General features: G+C 42.8%; 1 long non-coding RNA gene across 1 annotated transcript; it reads left to right on the top strand.

The window, feature by feature from the left end:
• Nucleotides 1–7,131: 7,131 nt before the first annotated feature.
• On the top strand, nt 7,132–9,803 carry LOC144589627 (uncharacterized). The gene is made up of 2 exons (XR_013545867.1): nt 7,132–9,163; nt 9,308–9,803. It is a non-coding gene; the product is annotated as an uncharacterized LOC144589627 (long non-coding RNA).
• Nucleotides 9,804–13,245: the final 3,442 nt, after the last annotated feature.

Raw genomic sequence — 13,245 nt, 5'->3', positions numbered from 1 at the left:
TTTCTTTCTCAAAACCCATCCCTAGTAAGAAGACAGCAGGCAGGACAATGCAAAATATCTTGCGATACCAGACAAGGAGAAAAGGACAAAAAGTAGAAGAATAGAGAAATGCTTACAAACAAGAGGTCCCTATCAGGGTTGCTAGTCCGTGCGCTAACGAGTGGTCGAGAGGAGGTGCACAGAAATGGGCAGGCCGTTTAAACTGTTAAAGCCTTCCTAAAAATCGCTTAGTCTCTTTTTGTGCAGCATGTTGCACTGATGCAGGAGCTGGGATCAAATAAGCAGCTATTTTCTGTAACCAAATGAAGCCCTGCTAGCCCTATCGCATCACCCGGTGGGTTTGTAACCCAGAGCTTGAAACCATAATTGTTTTTTTTTTAAAGTTTTGCTTTGCTTTGCTTTGTTTTGCTCTGCTCTGGGGGGGGGTCATTGGACACCAACTCTTAGAATTCACCGCCCAGCCTGGTTCTGTTTCCAGGCTCTGTGGTCAGCTTGCCTTGATGGCAGGGCCTCACTGCCAGGCTGAAGAAAACCCTTGGCCACTTTTATCATTGGGGACCTGCCATTTTAGCAACACCTCTTCATCTGAGAGGAATGCTTGGCATGCCACAGGCAGCCTCGAGGGGACAAAGTATCCTCTTATCCTATAGAAGGCAGCCCTGCTTTGAAGATGTGCTCCATGTGAAGGACTGTCTAATCTGAGTCAGTTTGAAGGATAAAAGACCAACAGGGAGAAGGTTAGGGACCTTGAAATTCTGCACCTTTCAGAAACACCTGGATAGCAGTCTCAACAGGCACCCAAATTGGCTCCCATTATCTTCCCCACTTGGGTGACATTTGCTGTAACTCTCTTTATGTCTAATATCACATCTATCAGTGCATGTCAATTAGCACATGCAGTTTGTGTCCTGTTTCATCTTCCTTCTTGAACGTGGGTAAGCGGCCATCCTAGAAAGCAGAGATGAATATTATCAGACTAAAGGACTGTTGTGTGTACCTTAAAGTGTAAAGCAATCAGTTATGGGCCACTTACCTCTTCAGGTAGCCGCCACGCTGCTCATGCCCTTCTCCTCATTTTTATTAATATAATTCCAGTAAAAAGGTAAAGGTAAAGGTTCCCCTTGACAATTTTTGTCCAGTCGTGTCCGACTCTAGAGGGCGGTGCTCATCCCCGTTTCCCAGCCATAGAGCCAGCGTTTTGTCCAAAGACAATCTTCCGTGGTCACATGGCCAGTGTGGCTTAGACACGGAACGCTGTTACCTTCCCACCGAGGTGGTCCCTATTTATCTACTCGCACTTGCATGCTTTCGAACTGCTAGGTTGGGGGGAGCTGGGACAAGCGACAGGAGCTCACTCCGTCACGTGGATTCAATCTTACAGCTGAAGATCTACAGACCTTACAGCACAGAGGCTTCTGAGGTTTAACCCACAGCGCCACCACGTCCCTAATAATTCCAATACCAAACAATAATTGACTAGTCAACTGAAGAATCCGTGGATTCTCAAATAGCCAAATGGCTTCTCTGTTTTTTCATACCTCCTTTCTGCGGGTTGCTCTGCCCTGTTTCGCAACACAAACTCAACTGAATTATTCTGTTGGACTGATATGGGGTGAGGTGGGGATTCAAAAACCAAAGTTACATAGTTGATAGAGAAGGACATAATGTCCCTGAACCAGACAAAAAGTAGACAATACAAAACAGCTTTAGTCCTCCAGGGGTTATTGAACTATGATTCCCATAATTTCCCATCACGATCAGACCGATTTGAATGAAGGGAGATGGACTGGTCGGTTGCATTTCTTTCACTCGTCAAGAAAGTGAAATCCATCTGGAGATTTTTTTTTAAAGCAAAAAAATCGGTGGCCACCCAGATGCAGGTGGATGCAAGAGTTGACAGAGATTCAACCCAACCACTTCTGGAAGGCTGCCTGTTCCCCACCCTGTCTTTCAATGTATATGAAGAGAGATGGCCCTATTGCAACATATGTAGTTTTTTAAAATGAAAGGCAAAAAAAGTCACATTTTCCAACTTTGAAAACAGTTGGGAAAAATCAGGCCATTCCTATATTGACACACAAAACCATTGTGCACACCAAGTATTTATATTTCTCTTATTGTGTTTCCTTGAGGTGGAGGATCAGTGCTGCACCAGTGGTTTTATGGTTTCATAAGGTGGTTTCTTTTCCATAGTCTTCCTTCCCTTCCTCACGGCCAGCACTGCCTCTTCAGCAGCACATGTCTCTGTCAATGAGACCATACTTGCCACCCCTACATATTCCTGGCCTTTCTCCTCCTTAGCGCAACTTCCACTCTCGAATCCAGGTGGCCCTGTTGTGCATGGCTGGGATGGCTGGGGGTACTACAATTGCTTTTCGATATTACACAGATGCCTTGAGCCACATTTTAACTGTCACCAGTAAAAAGGGGAGGGGAGAGGAGAGGAGAGGAGGGAGAGAGAGAGAGAGAGAGAGAAACCCTGCAGTTCTATCACGCTAACCTGTTTATTGGTTTACAGCTCAGAAGTCCTAACAAGGAGTGTCACAAATCCCCACAGTGTCACTGAGTGCATTTTGCATGAGGACCTCCAATTTCGCTGAGAGATACATAAAAATCACATCCAGCCAGACAGCTCCCTTCTGGCAATACATCTGAGAAGGCTCAGGAGCAGAAGGTCGGCATTTGGCAACTTATGCTCACAAAATGAGCTGGGAAACCACCTGTTTCAGATGTCACAATGCAAGAGGATCTTTTTTTCCCTCCCTTAAAGCCTGGATATTTTTTTTTTTAAACCTAACTCGCATGATCCCTCTTCTCCCTCTCTCTATGACCGACTGTGACAAACTGAATGTACATGATCAGCTTGGGTGGAAAGGGTTTTGCCTCTTGAAGAGACATGCAAAATCTTATGGAGGGGGCAGGGCTTGGAAGCCCACCCCCTCCACATTTTTATTCATACCAGTGGTCTCACAGGAATCAACCACCTCAGGAGAAAATGTGCAAGATCCATGTGATGGAGAAGGAGAGAACAACAAAACTCATATACACTTCCCCAGTGACCAGGTCCCACCTTATGCTCCAGGTTGGCCAACTCTAGCAGAACCTCCCATCCGTGATCCATCTTTGTTTTTGGGAGATGTGAGCGGGGGATGGGGGCGGCAGATCAAAATTACAACAGCATTAGAGAAGTAATTCTAACTTCAGACTCCTGTCAATTTGGAACCATCCTGGCACAAGAGTTAGTTAGGCGTCCTTCAGTCTCGAAAGACTATGGTAACGTGCTCTGCATGGAGGACTTGGAACAGCGTCTAGTGTTCCAAGTCCACCATCCCTTCCACACTGAAAACAAATCCAATCTGTCCCGTCCAGCTCCCTGATTTTGCTGCTTTTGTGACTGCCTCTTTGCCTCGGCCTGCTGGACAAGGATCTCTTCAAAATGGGAGAGGCCATGATGCAACGCCTGCCTCCAGGCTGAATGCTTAGATGTCAAACTTTCCCATCTGTTGAGGTCCGTTCCTAAGGCCTTCAGATCCCGCTTGCAGACCTCCTTGTATCGCAGCTGTGGTCTCCCTCTGGGGCGATTTCCCTGCACTAATTCTCCATACAGGAGATCCTTTGGAATCTGACCATCAGCCATTCTCACGACGTGTCCAAGCCAATGTAGACGTCGCTGTTTCAGTAATGTAAGGTATCACCAAGCCAGAAGAAACCTCAGTCTTTGCAGAAGGATGTAAAGGTACTTCAGGATAAATATCCCATGGTCCCTGAAAGATTGAGCATGCTCAGGGGCCATGGGTTGTTCGCTGACTGCTCAGAGGGAGACTGAGAATCTGGACAAATACAGAATAGCAAGAAAAAGGACATGGCTGATTGGCTGGCTGGCACCCTGAACAGGAACTGTTACCTTTGCCGTGTGTTCAGTCTTGTTACAGATGTCATGATACAGCGTTGACACAGGGCTGTGCCAGCTTATGCCTACCCCCTATCCAAGTGATATATTGGCACAAAGTCCCCTTCACTTTATGCATTGGTTTTGTGTTTTGCTTTGCCAAACAGAATGGATAGTATGTTTGCACCTCAGCCAGTTCCACTTGGGTGTTAAGGTCTTGAAAGTGAGGAGAAAACAACCAGAACTTAGGGGAAGTATTTTAGACTACAATTCCCAGAATTTCCCAGCTCTGGCTATACTGGTGGGGGAATTCTGGGCCAACCTCCCTCCAGATACTCGTGAGGCCCCTTCGCTGGATATCTTTAAAAACAATTTTAAAACATGGATGTTTACACAGGCCTTCCCTCCAGCTAATATTTGATCTTCTCTTCTTTGTTTACTTTTACTTTTTTTTCCATCTTGAAGAACTTGTTATTTGATGCAATAATTTTCTTTTTTGTTATATTTATATATTGTTTTATGTATTTGGAAGCTGCCTAGAGTGGTTGCAAGGCCAGATAGGTGGGACATTAGATAGATAGATAGATAGATAGATAGATAGATAGATAGATAGATAGATAGATAGATAGATAGATAGATAGATAGATAGATAGATAGATAGATAGATAGATAGATAGATAGATAGATAGATAGATAGATAGATAGATAGATAGATAGATAGATAGATAGATAGATGTAGTCCAAAGAAGGACATATCAAAACTCTGAAGACAATTGAAAGGGAAATGATGTTTCCTTTGGAGAAACCAGGCCACTCTTTTTCTCTGAGTTGAGAATGTTAGAATAAAATGGGGACAGTGGATAGATTGGCATGTCAGGAAAAGCAAATGTGTGGTTGGTTCCATTCTTCATGGAAGTCATTGTGTGCCTTACCTACAGGGGAGACTCTGCTTTGGACTTTAGGGTAACTGAGCGGCTTTTATTTTTCACCCTACCCCATAACAAGAGATCAACAGAGACCTCTTGTGAATGAGGGACCAGGGAAGTACAGGTCGTGCTTAAAAAGGCTTTGGTTGATAGGCAAGTCATTTCTCCAGTGGTGAAAATTTTACTCAAGTGCTTTTGTGATTTTGGGAATGCTTATGACATTCTCCACCCAGATTCATCTCTGGTTTTGGGGATTCTTAGTACCTGGTTTGGTTTACAGTAAGTCATTCTTTCTATGCTTGACTTTTGACTTTGTGGGGCAACAGTATCCTAGCAATGTGTGTATTCCCCCCCCTTGAGGGTTATCATGCACCTGTATGAAAAGAACACAAAAATGGCACAAAAACATCCAGATTCCTTTGTATGCAGAGTTCGAAGCAATGTACCTGCACAGGCTTGAACATTTATGGCCGAAAACCATCGTAGACAGTGCTTGTGCTAATTCTGTTTCTTAGTAGCACACAGAGGGTGCCAAGAAAGCACACGCACAATTCTGGTATCCTTGTACAAATGAGAAATAAAATTATGACCTTTCCCATTCTAGAGCTGCCAGATCTTCAGCATCTCATCTTCTGAAACGATAAAGCCAGTCATTAAAAGAAGCAGACCTTTCCATAGCAATGGCAAAACTGTGTTTGTGGGGGGAGGTAGGGAGGGAGGCAGGGTGATGCTGTGAAGACATAATTTAAGGGCTAATGGAGTTGTGTTATGGAGGGACTGCCTCCTACAGACTTTTGGGAGAAATTTATACTGCATTGTGGCATGTAATGAAGTTTGTGAAGTAGGAGGGAACTCTGTTTTCTAAACCAAACAGGGTACTGCAGTTTTCGCATTTGATTGTCATTTATTCCCATTTTTCACATTTTTAGTTTTCTTTCTTACTCTCTTTCTTTCTTTATATTGTCTGTTTGACCCTGTCCACACTGGCATATTTTTAATTTTTATATACTTAGAGGCAGACCAGGAATACCTCTGTGCATGCGCTGGCCTCTCAGCTGAGAGGCAGGCATATGCATAGAGGCCACCCTAGACTGCCTCAAATTATATATATTGCGTGTGAGAGAGAAACACAGCCCCAGACTGCCCAGGGCTTCCTCTAAAAAAAATAATTACAAAATATTTTTAATTAAAAATTAAATTTAAACCACAACAATTTTTTTGAGAGGCAGCCTGGGGCTACCTCTGCACATGTGCTTGCCAGCCAGCTGAGAGGCCTATGCACAGAGGCAGCCCTGGCTGCAGTAGCCAGTCAGGCTTCTTCTCAACGTATTTTTTTTAATTTTTTTTTAAGACAGCTCGGCGGCCTTAGACAACGTGGCTGCCTTAGTTGAGAGGTGGACCACATGTGCAGAAGCAGCTGGCCAGGAGCTGGCCAGGCTGCCTCTAAAAGTATTTTTTAGACAGCCTAGTAGCTGCCTCTTAAAAAAACAAAAACAAAACAAAACCAAAAAAAAGCCCAGCTCCCTCAGCTGAGCCAGCCATGCTTTTTGTTTTTTAAAGCAGCAACCCAAGCAGCTCCTGGCTGGCTGCCTCTGTGCATGTGCCCACATTGGGCAAATATGTAGAGGCAGCTGGCCTATGGGAGCCAGTAGGGCTGCCTCTCAAGATGGCAGCAGAAGAGGAGGCAGCGAGAGCAAAAGGTAGGAAGGCAGTGGGGACAGTGAGTAGGGGCAGTGGGTGTCTCTAGGTGCCATTTTATAGGGGGGCCATCTTATAGGACTAACGAACTGACAAACCCATTTGTGGTTTGTCAAGGAATGTTAAGAAATTCATCATTTGTGCCTTTGACAAACCACGAGCCAAGACAAACCAGCGTTTTGCTGATTCGCCAGTGTGGATGAAAGACTCTCTAAAGTCAGAGTTAAAATAGACTGCACTTAAGACAGACTTCCCAGCCCTACCTCCTCAAGAGGGCACCCACTCAGAGGCAGGACCCTGGTTTCCTTGCCCTGCCTCCACTGGCCACTGCCTCTGAATGGGCACTCAACAAAGGAGGCAGGTCTGGGAAATGCCCAAAATATGAACCAACCCAAACCGCCACTTCAGTACTTCATGCCCATCTCTAATAAGGACCTTTAAAGCATGGGCCAGATCAGACTGGGCTGCACCAAATTTACCAGTGTGGCCAGGCCACAAGATTTCATGAACGTGACAAACTGGACTCTAGTCTACAAGTGATTACATCATAAGAAATGTGTGTTTTTCAAGGTGCCAGAAGCATCTTTATTATTTTCATTAAACTGGAGTTTATGCTACGAGTACATACAGAAAAGAAGCAGAAGTAGCATATGGCCCAATGTTCTGAAATGAGAACAACGTATGTGTGGGGAGGGTTGAGGGGAGAAATAAACGGAACAGCTTTATATACTGTACATATTAATTAATTGTGTAATTATTTACATTTTTTAAAAATATGTGGCTGAAATCCTGTTGCCTAGCATAGTAAGTTGCTGCTAGAGTAGGCCCATTGAATCAATGGGACTTGGAAAGAAGTTGAATCACCAAACCCCCATAGAGTCAATGGGTCAACTCTAGTCGCAGCTTACTGCACTGAGCAACAGGATTTAAGCTGTTGTCTTTTAGAACAGTGTCCTGTGTTTCAGGTTTGGTTCAGGTGTTATTTGAGGTGGGGAGGAACAATATGAAAGGAGGGTTTAGAGAGGAGGTTGTCTGCTCTTGGATCATTTTAAAAGTGTGCCTTTTATCTGTGAATAATAAACATTTTCCACTCAAATTAATGCAAACATTTCTCCCTTACCTTGCCTTAGCAAAATAATAGAGATGTGTTTTGGCTATCTTCCGCTCCCCATTAATGTTGTGTATATAAATAAGCCAGGTTATCTCTTTCTTGTGAAAAATGCTTTATCTAACAGCTGCTCGCCTAGTAGTTCAGTCCTCCACTTCTCTAAATTAGGACACTTTATCTTAAGGCTTCATAATCTTACGAGACTATAATTGGAAAGTTTTAAAAAAAAGAATAGGGGGAAAAACCCACCCACCCTGCTTTGTAAGCTTGGCAGCTGAGATAGGAAGGGGGAACGAGAAGGGCTCCAGCAGAATTACACCATCGTGGTGAGCCTGACTCCGCTTGACAGAGCCGTTTAATATTTTGACAAGACAAAATATAAAGCAGCATTTTATTCTGTAGAGACTTCACTAGACACAAGCATGGAAGTGCTTGTGATCAATAAAGTTTGCGGTGGAGAGTGATTTATTTACAGCAGGGTATTATGTAGAGAAAGAGCTGTGATATTTCCACAGGCTTTGACGGCATAATGGGCCCCTCTCAGTCCTTACATGGAAGGGTTAGATTGTCATGGCTGCTCAGGCAGTATTCAAAACGTTATCTGATCAGCCTTAAAGACTTCAGTACGAGACAGATGATTAGTTACCCTAAACGATCCTCATCATGCAGAAATTGATGATTTAATATAGTCAATGACAGACGATTCCATTTGTACTAGATAAAGTGTCTGCGGTTTGTATCAATCATAATAGAGTTATTATTGAGCATAAAAGAAAAGCATGTTTAATATCATTAATTCCAGATATGTCGCTTTGCACATCTGGCATTCATCCATACGGCAGAACCACTTCAGGCGATCATTCTTGCCTGTGTGCAGGCAACTTCAGTGGTTTTTTTTCCCCCTGTAATTTCAAAATGTTTTTCACCACCTCCAGCTAGGTGCAATAACAGTTTACAGATTACCTATGTCATCACATTTTGACAAACTTCTCCATCTGATGTGACCTTCATCTTTCGCCATCTGCTTGCCTTTGTTTCGGCTTCTTCTTCTTTTCATTAGAAAAATAAATACAATGGTGCCTCAGTTAGCGATGTTAATCGGTGCAGCAAAAAACGCTGTTAAGCAATTTCATCGCTAAGCGATTTTTAAAAGCCCATAGAAACGCATTAAAACGCGTTTAATGCATTCCTATGGGCTAAAAAACTAACCTTATGCGAAAATCCTCCATTGCGGTGGCCATTTTTGGTGCCTCTAAAGCGAGGCAAAACAGTGGGCAGCCATTTTGTTTACCCGGCAGCCATTTTGGAACTGCCGATCAGCTGGCCGAAAATGGGGGCTTTGCGATGATCGCTTTCCTGTGATCATTGCAAAGCGAAATTTCCCCTTAGGGGCCATCGCAAAGCAATCACTCTTGCAATGGCAAAAAGTCCATCGCAAAGCAATTTCATCGCTATACGGAGCGATCGCCATGCGAGGCACCACTGTATATAAATAAACGTCCACAGCTTAAAGCTGTAGTAGTTTGTTCTGCATTCTTCTAGGTCAGTGGTTCTTAACCTTTGTTACTCGGATGTTTTTGAACTGCAACTCCCAGAAACCCTAGCCAGCACAGTTGGTGGTGAAGGCTTCTGGGAGTTGCAGTCCAAAACTCCTGAGTAACCCAAGGTTAAGAACCAGTGTTCTAGGTCAACATTTTCACCTGGGCAGAACCAAAGACATGGGCTGCTGCCACTGAAAGGCTTTAACCCAGGCTCAAGCCCCAGACATGACTGGCATGAAGGCAACCTCTTTGCTGTATGTTTTTCAACACTCTTGTTGCATGTATCTCAATTAATCTTTCTCTAAAAATAAAAAGTAAAAAATAAAAGATGAGTGAAGATGGATTCATGAGGAAATGAACTCCATTCAGTGGATCACTCCCACCTATTCCTTACCAACAAGTCCTGGGAAACACCTGGTATATCTAATAAATAATAATAATTTTGTGCTGCCAAGTAGATTCCAACTTATGGCAACCCTTTCCAGGGTTTTCTAGGTAAAGTATACACAGAAGCTTGCAGCTTGCCCATGACTACATAGGTCGGCTCTTCTCCCTCGTGGTGAACTTCCAACGTCTGGCTCGGCAGCCAGATATCTAAACTACTGAGCTATCAAGCCAGCGAACAAGAGGTAAAAATAAAATTCTTCAAAAAAACTTCCAATGTATGGATGTGGGATATTCAATGTGGGAACCAGTATCCACAATTCAAAATGCCAGGAAATGGCCCAATAGTGCTGCACAATATTATGCCCACAGTGCCAGCAGGGAAAAAAAAGATGTCCAGGTTTACACAGCAATGGGAAGCTTGAATGTCAACAACACCAATGGCAGCAGTCAAGATGGTCTACAGGATACCCTCTTGTGTTCATTACTATTCACACAGTGACACCAAGCAAGCAGAAATCCCACAAGCTGACTCCTTTTTTCATCAATTTACTTCTCACCCAAACTCAAAGCAGTTATCTGGGCTGTTTTTTCAACAAGTGTGAAAGGTAGGAAAAAATGAATAAACAAAGGCAATCCTACTGTAATATATAATGAAAATACAGAATTACCCAGAAAAGAGAATATTACAGTAGGAAGAAAGGAGGATATAACGTGAGATAGATTGTCTTAATAAAGGAAACCACAGCTGTTAGTTTGGAAGACCTGAGCAAAACTTACTGGCAAAGAAAGTATTGCTAGGAAGGGGAAGTTGTAAGAACAAGTTAACATGTTGTTGGTTTGCAAGACTTGAGCAGAGCCGTAAATGATAGGACATTTTGTATGTCATTAACTCACCCATCAGAAGTAACTTGATGGCACATAACATATCTGGAGTTTTGTTTTTGTTTTGTTGTTGTTTAGTTGTTTAGTCGTGTCTGACTCTTTGTGACCCCATGGACCAGAGCACGCCAGGCCCTCCTGTCTTCCACTGCCTCCCATAGTTGTGTCAGATTCATGTTGGTAGCTTTGGTGACACTATCCATCCATCTTGTCCTCTGTCGTCCCCTTCTCCTCTTGCCTTCACAATTTCCCAACATCAGGGTCTTTTCCAGAGAGTATCCTCTTCTCATGAAATGGCCAAAGTATTGGAGCCTCAGCTTCAGAATCTGTCCTTCCAGTGAGCACTGAGGGTTGATTTCCTTTAGAATGGATAGGTTTGTTCTCCTTGCAGTCTAGGGCAGTGGTTCTTAACCTTTGTTATTCGGATGCTTTTGAACTGCAACTCCCAGAAACCCCAGTCAGCACAGCTTGTGGTGAAGGCTTCTGGAAGTTGCAGTCCAAAACTCCTGAGTAACTCAAGGTTAAGAACCAGTGGTCTAGGGGACCCTCAAGAGTCTCCTCCAGCACCACAATTTAATTACCCAAAACTCTATAGTGACAAGACAAATGGAATGGTTGAGACTGTAACAGGATACAGCTCTCCTAACATCAAGTAAGATCATCTCCAGCCACAAAGCAAAAAAACAGTAATTTCACTGCTTAAATGAGTGAGATTCTGAATATTTGTTCTCTATTTTCTTGAAATATCTTTTTAAATATTTTTATAACCAGATACAGAATCCCTTTGCCAGCAAGAATGTTTAGCCAGGAAGGAGATAAAAAGTTATCCTCCTGAAAGTCAGCTAATTGGATCTTGATTTCCCCTTTTGAAGACTTGTGTCAAGAGCCTGGTCTCAGAAATTCAGAGAAAATCTTTATTGAAAGCACTCAGGGTTGGGAAAACACAACTGTTCCGTGCTTTTGTAATGTAGAAAAACTTTAAATATGCCTTATATAATTGCCTGCAAATTTCCTGGAGATAGGTGGCAAAGCGTACCCCTTTCTGGAGTACTGTCACTCCATTACTTTCTTTAAAGAAAACTTTATTTTTTGACTCTCTGAAGAAAACCTATATTTTGACAGTTTCTGTGACCTTTCATTGCCCTCCAAACATCTCTCTTCCTGGCCCACTGAACTTCAACAATTTATCTGCTTTGCAACCCTCTTGCAGGTAACCCTGTTCCTGCATTCTCAGTTTGTAACAAAGTCTTTTTTCCCTTTTGAAAGTCCTTTTTTGGGAATCAATATTTTAACCCCTGCAGCCTGGATTCTTTCCAAAGAAAAAAGTGGGTGTGACGAACCATTCTTTTTTAAGGTAAGCAAGATAGGTGTTTTCAATTTATGTGAGCTATTTTGAATTTGGGGACATTTTAGGCCTGCTTGTTTCTGCACAGGGGGTGGTTAAAACTGTTTTACATTTTAAATTTTTTGAAGTCAAAAAACCCTTTGCTCAAACTTCCCCAAATTTTGCACAGAGCACAAGCAGTCTCTCTGCTAAACCTATGCGAAATTTGGTGCTGGTATGCAGTGCAATTTAAAAGTTATTTTTTTTATTGGCTTGCCCCATTTTTAGAATTGTCTTGTAGAATGTTGATCTGTTCTGCTGCAGAATACAGGTGAGCATGCACAAAATGTACATTATGATGGAAAAGACAAGTAGAGCCTTTAAGATTTCTAAAACAATGTATCTAGGGTCTAAAAACACAGAGGAGAAACACTGGATTTAATTGGTGTCCATACCAAACATCTCATTGGTTCAATTTCCCCTGGGATTTCAGGCAACCTTCTTAACACCACCTTCCTCCTTCCCTCCTTCTCTTCACTACTCCTCCTTAGCCCTCCCTCCCCTGCTGTTCCTGTCACCTTATTTATACCAGGCAGACTTTATCCCATTTTCCATGAGAGAACAGTAAACAGTACATTTTGCATTTCCACATCGTGTGGATGTTCAACATTCATATCTCTGCAGTATACTATGTAACTCTTTTCTTTTGCTTTTTTTGCCAGAGGCAACATAGCACTACAGTAGTTCAACACCTTTACACAAGTGCACAGTACTACTTTCATTTAAGCATCTTTAGGAGAATAGGACAAATGATACCAATGAAACACAAAGCACAGGGATTGCACTAAGAAATAAAAGGAAGTGACCAACAGGATAAAGGAAGCAAATTAAAGATCCAGCAAGGCAGCCTCGCCACTGTGTCATTCATCTTTGGAGAAAACAATTATATATACACGTGTGTGTGTGTGTGTGTTTGTGTGTGTGTGTGTGTTGAGAAATACATTGATATACATTTATTTTAAGTATGCAAACTCTGAGGCAAAAAGCAGAGTGCTGTGCAGTGTAGCTGCACCCTCAGTTAAGCCGAAAAGATCAAGAATATTGAGGGAATAGGGGTGGAAATAGAAGCAGGTTTGTGTATGAAAGGATTCCCCCCCCCCCAGAAGCATGAATTTGGCTATTGAAAGCAAATTTCTGGGCACAGTGTCCCCTCGTTCTAAAATTTTAAGACTACCTTCTTGAAGCACCAGTTTCTACCTGACTCCAATTGGTGGTCTTCGAAGTTCCAGTGGGGGGAAAATATCTCAAGAGCCTAAGATCTTCTCAACCTGGTTCAGGATGTTAACCATGGGTCTGCTGAGCTAATTCCTCTCTATGGGGAATTAAAAAAAAAAGCAGTATTATAGAAAACAATCATTTAAGTTTCACAGCCACTTAAAAAGAAAGTGAATGGCATGCAAGTTCTAAGTGTATTTAACAGAATGGGGAGAAGT

The sequence above is a fragment of the Pogona vitticeps genome, chromosome 1 (genome assembly GCF_051106095.1).
Source record: "Pogona vitticeps strain Pit_001003342236 chromosome 1, PviZW2.1, whole genome shotgun sequence".
NCBI classification, from domain to species: Eukaryota; Metazoa; Chordata; class Lepidosauria; order Squamata; family Agamidae; genus Pogona; species Pogona vitticeps.
This window is presented reverse-complemented; position numbering and strand designations above follow the sequence as displayed.